This window comes from Cygnus olor, chromosome Z, assembly GCF_009769625.2.
Source record: "Cygnus olor isolate bCygOlo1 chromosome Z, bCygOlo1.pri.v2, whole genome shotgun sequence".
In the NCBI taxonomy this organism is placed as follows: Eukaryota; Metazoa; Chordata; class Aves; order Anseriformes; family Anatidae; genus Cygnus; species Cygnus olor.
Window position 1 is genome coordinate 2,863,223 of NC_049198.1, and position 11,042 is coordinate 2,874,264.

General features: G+C 57.0%; 1 long non-coding RNA gene across 1 annotated transcript; it reads right to left on the minus strand.

The window, feature by feature from the left end:
• Positions 1-3,039: 3,039 nt before the first annotated feature.
• Positions 3,040-6,793, minus strand: LOC121061557. The gene is made up of 2 exons (XR_005815155.1): positions 6,631-6,793; positions 3,040-3,647 (listed from the first exon to the last, which is right to left on the minus strand). It is a non-coding gene; the product is annotated as an uncharacterized LOC121061557 (long non-coding RNA).
• Positions 6,794-11,042: the final 4,249 nt, after the last annotated feature.

Here is an 11,042-nt window from a genome sequence, read left to right on the forward strand (position 1 = left end):
GGCAGCCTGAGGCTCTGTGGGAGGCAATTCCCTCTTGTTTCAGAAACACCAGCAAGAAAACTGGGAACAAACAAGAAATTTGGGAAGATGCTGAGTCCGTCTCCCCTTGGGAGCACCATGGGGCTGGATGCCCCAACGCCTGGCTCCTGGGAACAAATATCGGTGGGTCTCTGGAGCTGGGCTGGGGATGAGCGGGCACACCCCTCACACCAGCACCCACTCCAGTGTCCCCTCTTCTTCCACTGCTGAAATAAAATGTTTAATTTAACTTCATTGCTAATCTACCCTAATTAAAAAGGGCTAGCAGCACAATTAAGTGCACTCCACAGAGAGAACCTGCTTTCTTGAAAAGAAAGTAATCATGAAAGACCTGCTTTTGGACTCCAGATAATATGATTTCCAGCAGATAATGTTTAATTTCTGTGTAATAAACCCACGTTCCCCAGCTGGGCTTCATTCACACAGGCTGAAGTGCGGACAGCCGTGGTAGCAGGGGACTCAAACTTTGGTTAGCAACTTTCAGGTGCTGGAGCAGAGAAGAACCTTGTTGGTGAGAAGCCCGTGATGTTTGCCTTCCAGCTTCCTAATTTCTTGCTAATGGAGTCACAGCACGACTGCATTTTGCATGTGATGGCCATGTTAAGAACACTGCTCCTTTCTCCTGCGATGCAGTCGCGTTTCAGTGCCAGAGGAAGCTGCTTGCACGATAAGCCACAGGTCCACCCTGCTAAAGCTGCCAGGTTTTGCCTTCCCAGACACCCAATTCTGAGCTTTCTGGAGTGCTCACCTCCAGGACAGAAGTGCAGAAATGCAGCAAGGCTCTTCTGGCCTTTTTGTGAAGCACTGTATTGCAGACCCAGGCACTTCTGAAAAAAACAAACATGAGATTTTAGGTTCTCTTTACCACCTGCCCCATCTCTGAGCATTTATGGGGCACTCAGCAATCACAGCAGGTAAAATCGTTTCTTAATGACACGTTTGATCCATTTCTGGATTCCAGCAAGCGGTAAGGAAAGGCACCAGATGTTGCCAGGGCCATGCCGCAAATCACAGGAGAGCAAGCTGATGGGAAGTGATGCCTCCAGTTGTAAAGAATAAAAGCCTGGCCACCAGTGGAGCATTTTTCTTTCCTCCTCGGCCTTCCCGGGTTCACAGCCTCAAAGGCTATGCTCTTCTGTGCAGACCGGCAGGTGTAAAATGCACCGCCTGCTGTGGTTTTTGAATTCTGCTAAATACTTCTAAAAATGCCACGTGGAGTTCTAGCTTCCCTAAACCCCCCTCACGCTGCAAGTCCTGAAGGAAGAGGATGGCCAAAGCCGTCAGCGCATCACCAGTTTCAGTTTCACCATCATCGGTACAGTCGAGATGCTGAAAATCATCTTTCCTGCTATAGGAGAAGACAGAATAATCTCATGCTATTAAATCTCTGCAGTAGACGGAGGTTGGGATTGACAAGAAATTGTCAAGAAATGCTGGGGTTCATGGCAGGACATGGAAGATGGACAGACTCCGTGGCAAACATTTAACAGCAAGCGTAATTACGGGTGTGGGGCCTGGGGCTGTGGTGGATTCCTCATCATCCCGAGTCTTTAATCAAAGCTGTTTCTTTATTTTTAAGTACTTAATAGAGGTTTCTAAAACAGGGTGCTGGAGCTGAAGCGGTCGCCGTGTCAGCGGGCATCGTGTGAGCGCATCCCGCCTGGCCCCGTGCTCAGCAGGTCTGATCCTGCTCGCCTTGGAAAATCACCTCTGAACACCCAGGTGAAATTTCTGGGTGTGCTCGGATGCCAAGGGAAGCGCCAGGCCTGGCGGCACGCCGGGTGCCGTGGGGCTGAGCTGGTGAACAGCATGCGCAGAGCCCGCAGGAGTTACGGGAGGATGTCACAAAGGTGCTTATGGCACGGGGCACGGCACTGCCCCACGGACCCGGCTGAGCATCTCCTCCTTGCTCTCGGCCACGCTGCCGTGCTGGAGCCAGGCCCGTGTCCATGGGAGTGCCGTGAGCCCCGTCCTTCCCCTTCCCTGCTCCTAGCACCCCGACGTACTCAGGACAGCCGCGGGGACGTCCCTGCCGTTCTCCTGCCCCAGCGGCGCCGCATCCAGCCGGCAGCCCGACTCAGCCCCGCCGCGCACAAAGCAGGGCCTTTGAAACCATCGCCCTGGGCTCCTGCTGCAGCTCATGGAGGGGAAGCTTGGCAGTGGCTTGCGAGAAGTGTTGCCCGAGCCATTGACCTGTGCAGCCGATATTTTGTCAGTTGTGTATGGCTTTGTGCAACAGCCAGTCTCACGGAGAGCCAGCTATGGGGGTGCTCGTGACCAGGGCGAGAGCAGGGTCCCGCGCCGCGATCCCGATGTACCAGCCGCCTCCTCCTCCCCTCCCTTTTCTCACCTTTGAGTATTTTCCAGCACCAACAGCGATGCCCAAACCCCATTTCAGGCAACCTGTCTCAGGCCCCAGCCAGAAGATGCCCAGCCCAGCGGGCAGGGGCTCAGCCTTCCCGGAGCGACCTGCTGTGCAAGCGGCCGCCTGCGCCACGGCTCCCAGCCCTGCAGGCTGCTGCCATGGGTCAGCCCCGCTCGCCCTCCGGCTTTGAGGCTGCTCTGGCTCCACAGAACAAAGTCAGGCTGTACGAGCCCAAAACAGATGTCTGGGCCCAGCAGAAACCATGGAAACATCAGGAAGTCATGTCTAATTCATGTTACAGCATCCAGCAAGCGGAGACGTGGGATGCTACGAGACACCCACGAGCATCCTCTGCTGTCTGCCTGCCACAAAGCTCGCTGCCCCCGTGACCTCGGCGAGCTTCAGGATTTGGGACACACAAAGTCAGCTGAATCCTTTCACATCCCAGGCATCCGGACCCCCGGCTGGGTTAACAACAGCACCATTGCACAGCTGCTTCAAAACGCTTCAGTCAGTCATGCCCAAAGGCCGGGCTTTAATGTTTACCCTACAGGCTGGGGGGACAGAAAATCAGGAAAAGGGAAATATGGACAGTAAGCTTCGATATTCAGCTCCCAAACATTTACTGGTTAGGGTGGGGAAGAAGCATTTTTTATTCAAGTGAAAAGTCCACAGTTCTCCATGAGTTTGTTCTTGAGCAGAAGCTGGCATTAAAATGCAATGAAATGTAGAATTAATACATCTATATAGGAGATAATATTTAATGAAAATACTAAACGTAAGGAAAAAAGTTCACCAAGCAAAGTGACACATTCAGGACAGGTTGTCTGTAACTGAACTGGACGATCGCTTCTATGATCACATCCTCTAGGAATCTGGAGCAAGCAGATCCCGTGCTCAACCTCCCTCCAGTCTTGGATATAAACAGGATGCCTCGCTGCCCCGCGTTGGCTGCTCACACGGTGTCCGGCTCCGAGCAGTCCCCGGGCTGTGCTGGCAGAGCTGGAGGCAGGGGCACGCTCTCACTGTCCATTGCTGCCGCAGACCTGTGCACACCGAGCCCCAAGGAGTGACAGCAGCACGCAGCTCGTGCTGCCGAAGGAGGTGGGTGGATGTGGAGCTGAATAGCTAGCTCCCACCTGGAGCAGATGTTTTCAGAAACATCTTAAAATCCGGTGATTTTGGGGTCATGGAGTCTGCTGTCGTGCTGCCACCACCGTCTTGGCAGAGCTTGATGCAGGTCCTGAGAAATAAAAATGCGATGTGGGTGAGCCCAACCCAGCCCCACGGCATCACTCTGGCACGGCCACATGCACGCTTGCCCCCTCTGCTTAGGGCAAACCCAAAGAGGCACCGATCCTGCTGCAGGGTCCTGCTTGGCACTGCCACCACGCGAGCGGTGCCTTTGGGCAGCACACGCCTGAGGTTGCACGCCTCGGGTCATCGCCAGGTTTTGGCACCACAACGCACGCCCCATGCCCCCGGGACTGAAAGACAAGCCTCGTTTTTTAACAAGTTCGGCAATTTTGGGGTGAGATGGTTTGGAAGGTTTGGGGTCCCAGGGCTGCCTGGGGAGGTAGGAGGTGAGCGGAGCTGGCACGCGGCCTTACCCCACCCGCAGCACGTGTAAGGGGCTGGAAAGGGGGCGGCGTGCTATGCTTCTGCACCCTGCTGCTCCCCATCCCCTGCTCCTGCATCCCAGCAGCCCCCCAAATCCCCGCTCCCCCCATCCCCGCTCCCCCATCCCCACATCCCCATCCCCATCCCCCGCCCCGGCAGAGGCTGTAGGCAGCGCTGCGGCGTCACCTGGTGGCTGCGAGGGCTGCCTGCACACCAGCACGCCCAGCATCCTCCCAGTACCCCCAGCACCCCTACTGGGCTGGGTTGCGGCCCTGCCTGCACCCCCTGCACAGCTGCATGTGCCCCTTGCTCCCCCCCCCCCAGCCTGCACCAGCGGTGTGTGCGCCCCCTGCGCCCTTGCCTGCACTCAGCAGCAGCTCTGATCTGGGGAAAAGTTTGGGAAAGGAAATGTTGGGAAGGGAAAAGCGCTGGGATTGTGCTTTTCCCGGCCTCCCAGCTGCCTTCGTGCCTTTCTCGGGGGTTAGAGGTGACAGCAGCCCAAGCAGCAGCAGCACGTGAGGCGGGCGTTTAATTCCCTGCGGGGATGTAAGCACAGATCTGCTCTGATCCTGGTGCCCGCCTGGCTGGGACAGGGGTGGTGAAGCTCTGGGTGGTGCAGCAAGCTCTGCTCGGCCAGATCCCACTGGTACAGCCCCACGTGCCGGCCCTGGGGATGGAGACTGCTTGGGGAGACGATGCCAGGAGCAGCACGGCGAGGGCTGGCCCCGTTTTTAGCAACAGGGCTCACCTGGATGCAGCTCCCAACACGACCTCTTCTGACCACCCCCTCCTGCAGGTGCAGCCCAGCGCCTTCCTGCAGCCAGGGCTGGGGATGGCGCGGCAGAGGCACCCTGCAGAAGGACAGCTCGGAGTTTGTTTTAGCTTGCTGCTTGACCTCCTGTGGATGCCGTCCCGTTCCTCCCCTGGAAGCAGCGTTTTGTTCTCTAGGGGCCATCTCCTCACCCATCAGCGAGTGCATCTTCTCTGCCTTTAGTCTGAAGACTCAACGGGCAGAGCCCGAGCCCTGTCCCACTTCCCCTGAACTCCACTCGCACTGTAAAAATGCAGTGAGAGGTAACAGGGGACGCAGCTCGGCCCAAGCACTGGCAGTATTAAAGTACGGGACCGCCAGAGAGCTGAGACATGGACACAGGGGCGAAGAGGGGAGGGTCTGGGGGCAGCCAGGAAGGCCCCGCATGCACAGGGCAAAGCCCAGAGCTCTACGCACCACAGAGGCCCCTCGGGCGTTGCGGTTTCTTCCCCAGAAAGCCCAGTTCGATGAACCTGCTGGCGGAGGGGGTCTGGCTGCCCCCGCTCCCTTTGCTCCACGCCGTCCCTGGAGGCAGAGCTGGGCTCGCCCCGCACATCCGCAGCACAACGGCACAGACCGAGCCTCCCTGAGGTGGGAGCTACGGGGGGGTGGCCCTGCCCTGCACGGGGCTTTGGGCGCCTCCCAAAGCAGCGCTCCGGCGGCTGTGATTGCGCGGCCGGCCGCGGAGGGGTGCCAGAGGCTGGCGGCTGCGGCTCGCCCCCTGTGCCCGGCACGGCACCAGCCTCACCTTCTGCAGCCTCCCCTTCTTCACCCTCTCCTTCCTCAGCCTCTCCCAGCAGCTCCCAGCAGCAGCTCCGTGCTGGGTGCTGCTGGCCTCGCTCCCGGCCCTTCGGAGCCTCCCTCCTGTGCTGGCAGCAGGTACCTGCAGCACGGCGGGTACAGAGGCCTCTTGGGGCAACCAGGGCTCTGGGGAGATCCCAAACCCGGCCTTCAGGGGGGCCTGAGGAAGAAAAGAGCTCCTTTTCCTTTTCCTTTTCCTTTTCCTTTTCCTTTTCCTTTTCCTTTTCCTTTTCCTTCCCCTTCCCATTCCCCCTTCCCCTTCCCCTTCCCCTCCCCTTCCGCTTCCCCTTCCCCTTTCCCCTTTCCCCTTCCCCTTCCCTTTCCCCTTCCCCTTCCCTTTCCGCTTCCCTATCCCTTTCCCTTTCCCCTTCCCCTTCCCCTTCCCCTTCCCCTTTCCCTTTTCCTTTCCCTTTTCCTTTCCCTTGCCCTTTCCCTTGCCCTTTCCCTTGCCCTTTCCCTTTTCCCTTTCCCTTTCCCTTTTCACTTCCATAAGGAGTTAAAAAGCTCACATCACATTGCATAAAGGAGGAGGAAACCAGTCCCAGGGTTTATAATACACGCTATAAAAATGGGCTGGCAATGCCCCAGCTGTAGGCACGGTGCGATGCGTGCACCTGAGAAACCCACCTGCCTTCCCCTCTGCTTCATTTGACCTGGAAGGGGAAGAACGCCTTTCCTCGGGCACATTTATTCACACACGCCAATTTTAATGGTAAGCCCCGTTCCTGAGCAGAGGCATTGCAAAAGGCTCCTCGCAAAGGAAAGGAAGAGCAGAGCCAGGCGAAGGAGCTGAGGAAAGAGGAGCGCAGCTGGGTGAATGCGGGCTCACGTGTGGGCAAAGACCCGCTTTATAGGATAAGTTTGCGTCCACAAATCACAGAACTGCTGCCAGTTCCTTGACCTCTGGTGTTAAAGACATGGCAGGATCTGCAGGCAATTAAATAAGGAGCCGGGCCGAAGCGCTGCCAAATCTCACAAATATCATAAGTCTTACAACAACGTTACTCAGTCCCTGCTCCAGGGGCTCCGAGCACCGCATCTCCTCCTCCGCTTACAGCCCCCCTGCTCCCAGCAGCAGCTCGGTGCTGGCCCTCCTACGAGGGGAGGGGAGGTGTGGGGAGAGACCTGGAAAATATGAACCCAGCTTCCCCTGGCGGCTCAGCAGACCCAGAAAGGAAAGGAGCTGGGCGAGGGGGCTGACTCACGGGGTTTGAATGCCTGGGGCTGGCAGCGCTGCCTGCGGCATTTCTGCTCGAGTCCAGCCCGTGAAATCCTGGAGGTTTTGCAAGACACTGTTGGATGGTTTCTAGACCAGAACCGTGCTTCGGCTTGGAGAGCCCGCCCAGCCCTGCTGGCTGTGGGCTGTGACACCGCCCCCCCACCTCTGTCCGGGGACCAAGTCAGAGGGATTTCTGAAGGCAACATGAGCAAAACAGCCTTCAGGCTTCGGTTCACTTTGCAGACACCATCACCGGGCAATTTTAGGGGAGCTGCACAGGTGGGGGAGCTGAAAAATGCACGGGTGGCACCCGTGTCCCCATGGCCAGGCTCTGGCTTGCTTGCAGGGCATTGGGGCGAGGCTGGGGCTATGCCAGGACCCTGGGCGCTGGGTTTGGGGATCCCCACGTGTGCTGCTGGGACTGGGTACCCCAGCTGGGACCCTCAGGAGCAGCTGGAGGCTCCGTCAGAGGGAGCAAGATGAGCTGGGGAGAAAACACTGGGCACAGACCCGCTACCTGTGTAGAGGATGGCTCGTGAAAGGGAGAGGCAGCGTGCAGGAGCAACCTGCTCCTTTTCCCCCAGACTTTGCCCTTTTCTGCAACCACGGGGCTCCCCAGTGCCTCACTGCAGAAACGGGAAGCTGCCCCAGCATTAAGGGGCTCCTAAATCCCACTGGAGTAAAATTTCCACTGGTTTGCCTCTGCTTTTTTTTTTTTCAATCTTTTGCTGGAGCAGCCTGCCTCTGCCCCTGCTGCCTCCGATGATGCACCTCCTCTTTATTCCCCTCTCTTTCTGCTCCTCCCGGGTCTCCTCAGCCAGCCGCTGCCCAGCCTCCTTCTCCGTGCTGGGGCACAATTAAAAGGCCGGGTCTCTTCCGTTTCCCATGGCGAGAGCCACGGGGAGTCACCCCCGCCAGAGGGGGGATTTCAAACCTCTGTGATGTGCCTCACCTCCGGTCCTTGGCCCTGCCTAAACTTTCCGAGCCCTTTCTTGTGGCGAGGAGGAGAGCTGCTCTTAGGATGCATCATCAAGAGGCTCGGGTAAATCTGGAATGCAGTCGCTGTTTCCAGCAGTGTAGGCTTCCCCGGAGCATTTGGCTGCCTCCTAATGGGAAAATTGTCTGCCGGGATGAATCCCAGGGCCCAAAGCTCTGAGCACTTTCACAAACATTACCCCCCAGTCTACCATCTGAAGCAGGTAGGTAACACTTGATTTCTGTTGTTGTAGGAAAATAAGCAGAGCTACAAAGATCCTGAGCTGCACAGCACACCCACAGCAAAACTTCAGATCTCCCAGGCTTCTCGCCTCTGCCTTCCTTTCCCATTTCTTTCTGTTCACCGCAGAAATGCCGTATGCAGCTGGAACACAGCTCGCGTGAAAGATGCTGTGTATCACAACCTTCCTCTGCACACCAGCACCCGCCGGTGTGACCTTGGTTAAAACTGGAAGCCATCCCAGAGCCTTCCTCTCCACTAATATGTTTAGAAGGCTGCGCCGAGCCTGGCAGAGCAGCGCTAACCTGCGCACGCACGTGATATGTAGCTCAGCAGTCACGGGGCTGCAGGGGAGCAGCAGGCAGGGAATTGAACTGGGCGTAAGGATCCCAGAGTCTTCTCTGGACCTCGGGGAAAGCTCACTGAGAAATAAACGCCAGGCTGCTGGCCTGGGGCGCTGGCACAGGGCACAGACGCTGGCTTGGAGGGGCTCTGATGTGCTCTGCCGGTGGGAAGGGCTCAAAGACACGTCCTGAGCTCCACACGCTGATGAAGTGCCCGATAACAATTAGGAGAGGGACACTTCAGGCTATCAGGTCCCCGGGGAAACCACCTCCAGCCAGGCAGCTAAATCCCTGCATCGCCCTCCTCTCCCTTGCTCGGGGTGGGTGCCATCTGATGACAAGACAGCTTCTCTCACCTGCTTCCCCAGCCCCTTCTGGGGGCTGGACACAGGGGAGGGGGTGCCCCATCCCCTGAAGAAGACCTGTCCTGTTCACCTCCATCCCTGCTGTTGCCATCGCCATACAAACAGGGACACAAGGAATGACAGAGACTGGAGGAACAACGCCCTGGGCACTGCCCCCTGCATGGGGAGGAGATAAGACCTATGGTGCAAATGCACCTCAAATAAGGAAGCTGAGAGCTCGGGCATAGCTAAGGAGAGAAGCGTAATGATATCCCACGCCAGCTGAGCAGCAGTAACTGTCCTCACCATCGTCTAAGCCCTCATCAGCTGCCAGCTATTTCTCCCCGCTAACTACTGGCCCCTAACCAGAGAGCTACGGGTGCCGAGCTCGTAGGCAGATATTACAGCTCTGCTGCTGAGCGGGATCTCACGTCTCCACAGTCGATCCCTTAGACCGCTGGGGATATGCGAGGGATATCGGGGTGCTGTCTCCCTGCAGAACCTCACTGGTTCCTGCAAAGACCTGTACCTGTAGGCACCGGCGACGCAATCCCATACGGACAAGCTTGGAGGGCTCTTCCACAAATAGGGCCCGCCTGGGAGATTGGGGGTGACCGACCCAAACAAATTCCCAGGCCATATGAAGTAGATTTGCAGGGGGCTTTTTGCAGATGGTGATTTATCGGTGGTGAGAGGCGGCAGCTCAACCCAGGCTGCATGCAGTTGTGCTGCTGTAGTGGCACACGGGTGTGTAAGAGCACAGAGCTCCTCCTCGGTGCTGGTCACACCGCAGGTGTCAGGGGCAGTGCAGGCTTTTACTCTCTGTAGCAGCAATAGGGATTCAAGAACCACCCCAAATCTCAACGTGTTCATTTCCCACACCAATTTTGTCCCTTGGCCCTTTCTCCACGAACACCAGCAGCATTACCCCCAAACCCAAACCACTTGGCGTGCTACCAGCCCGTTCCTGGCCGTTCCAGGCAGGCCCCCGGCCGAGACCTGCTTGCCTTGCACTACTGCTACATCCAGCCGCAGAGAGGCAGCGCTGGGAAAGTGACACCAGTGATAATGTGCTTTACAATGAGTCATTAATAAGGAGAAAAGGGCTCAGAGGTGACAAGGTTCCTATTAAGCTCAACAGCATTAGGCCTGTTTTGTTAAGTTTGAGAGATAATTGCTATAGTGACATGTTCACATTTCTGAAGTGCAAAAACAATGGTTCAATTTTGCAAATGTTAAGACATTTCTCTTGGAAAAAAAAAAAAAAAAGAAGAAGAAGAAGGGGGAAGGCAAGAATGAATATCAGCTTGAGGAAATGAAGGCACACGCATCACTGAAGAAAAAACTCCCGAGCACGTTTAAAACTAGAAATAAGGGGGAAAATAATCCAGAAGGCTCCTGCTGGAAGGAGCACGTTGGTACCCGTGCTGCAGAGATTTCTCTCCTGAGCAAGTCGTATGGTGTCGGAAAGCCCCAGGGCCCCTTGAAGGACCATCTCGTGGCAGCCTACACCGAGCAAAGGGGAAGCTGCTGCAGTCCCACCCGTGGCCACGCGCCCTCCTAGCTGCCACGTGGCGAGCCAGGAGCGGAGCAGGTCCCAAACCAAATCCCTTTGGAGCCCTTGTGCCAAGCCAGCTGCCAGCCACTCGCTCGGGGGGGCCGTCCTGGCCGGCTGCGTGCCCCTGCCCTCCTCTCACCCCACGCTGTCCCTCCTGGGACATCTCCTGCCCCTCCTGCCACCAGCTGGCCCGAAGAAGGGTCGGTGTGCCTCGGAGCGTGTCCGGTTTTTCTGACTCTACCAGTTGGCCTAATAAAAGATATCATCTCCCTCCACGCACGCCACTGGCTTCAAGGAGACCTTGCACGCAGCTGGCTCTGCCCGAGATAACCCGTCCCTCCTCCGGCTTGGTGCTTATCTGTGGGAACAGGGTGTGTGCGGCAGGGACCTCGCCTGGGTCCCCACGTTTCCCTCCCTCTCCTGCACCTGAATGCGCTCATTGTTTGTGCGCCTTTGTCTGTTGGAGGGGGAGAAGGAGGCCTTCGATGGATTGGGTTAAACAAGTTTTTCGGCTGCGTGCAGGTTAGGAGAGGCCACAAGAAAAGAACCACAGCCCTTTGAAGTCAAGCTGCTCCTTTTCTTTTCGGGGGTTGTTTTTGAATTCTGACAGTGAGTGATGCTTTCTCAGATCAAGATCAATTCACCAAACGCAAGAACAAAGGCTCGCCAAGCACACCACTGGCTACGGGCTTGTGTGGCAGTGGCGTACCACTGACACAGGGCCA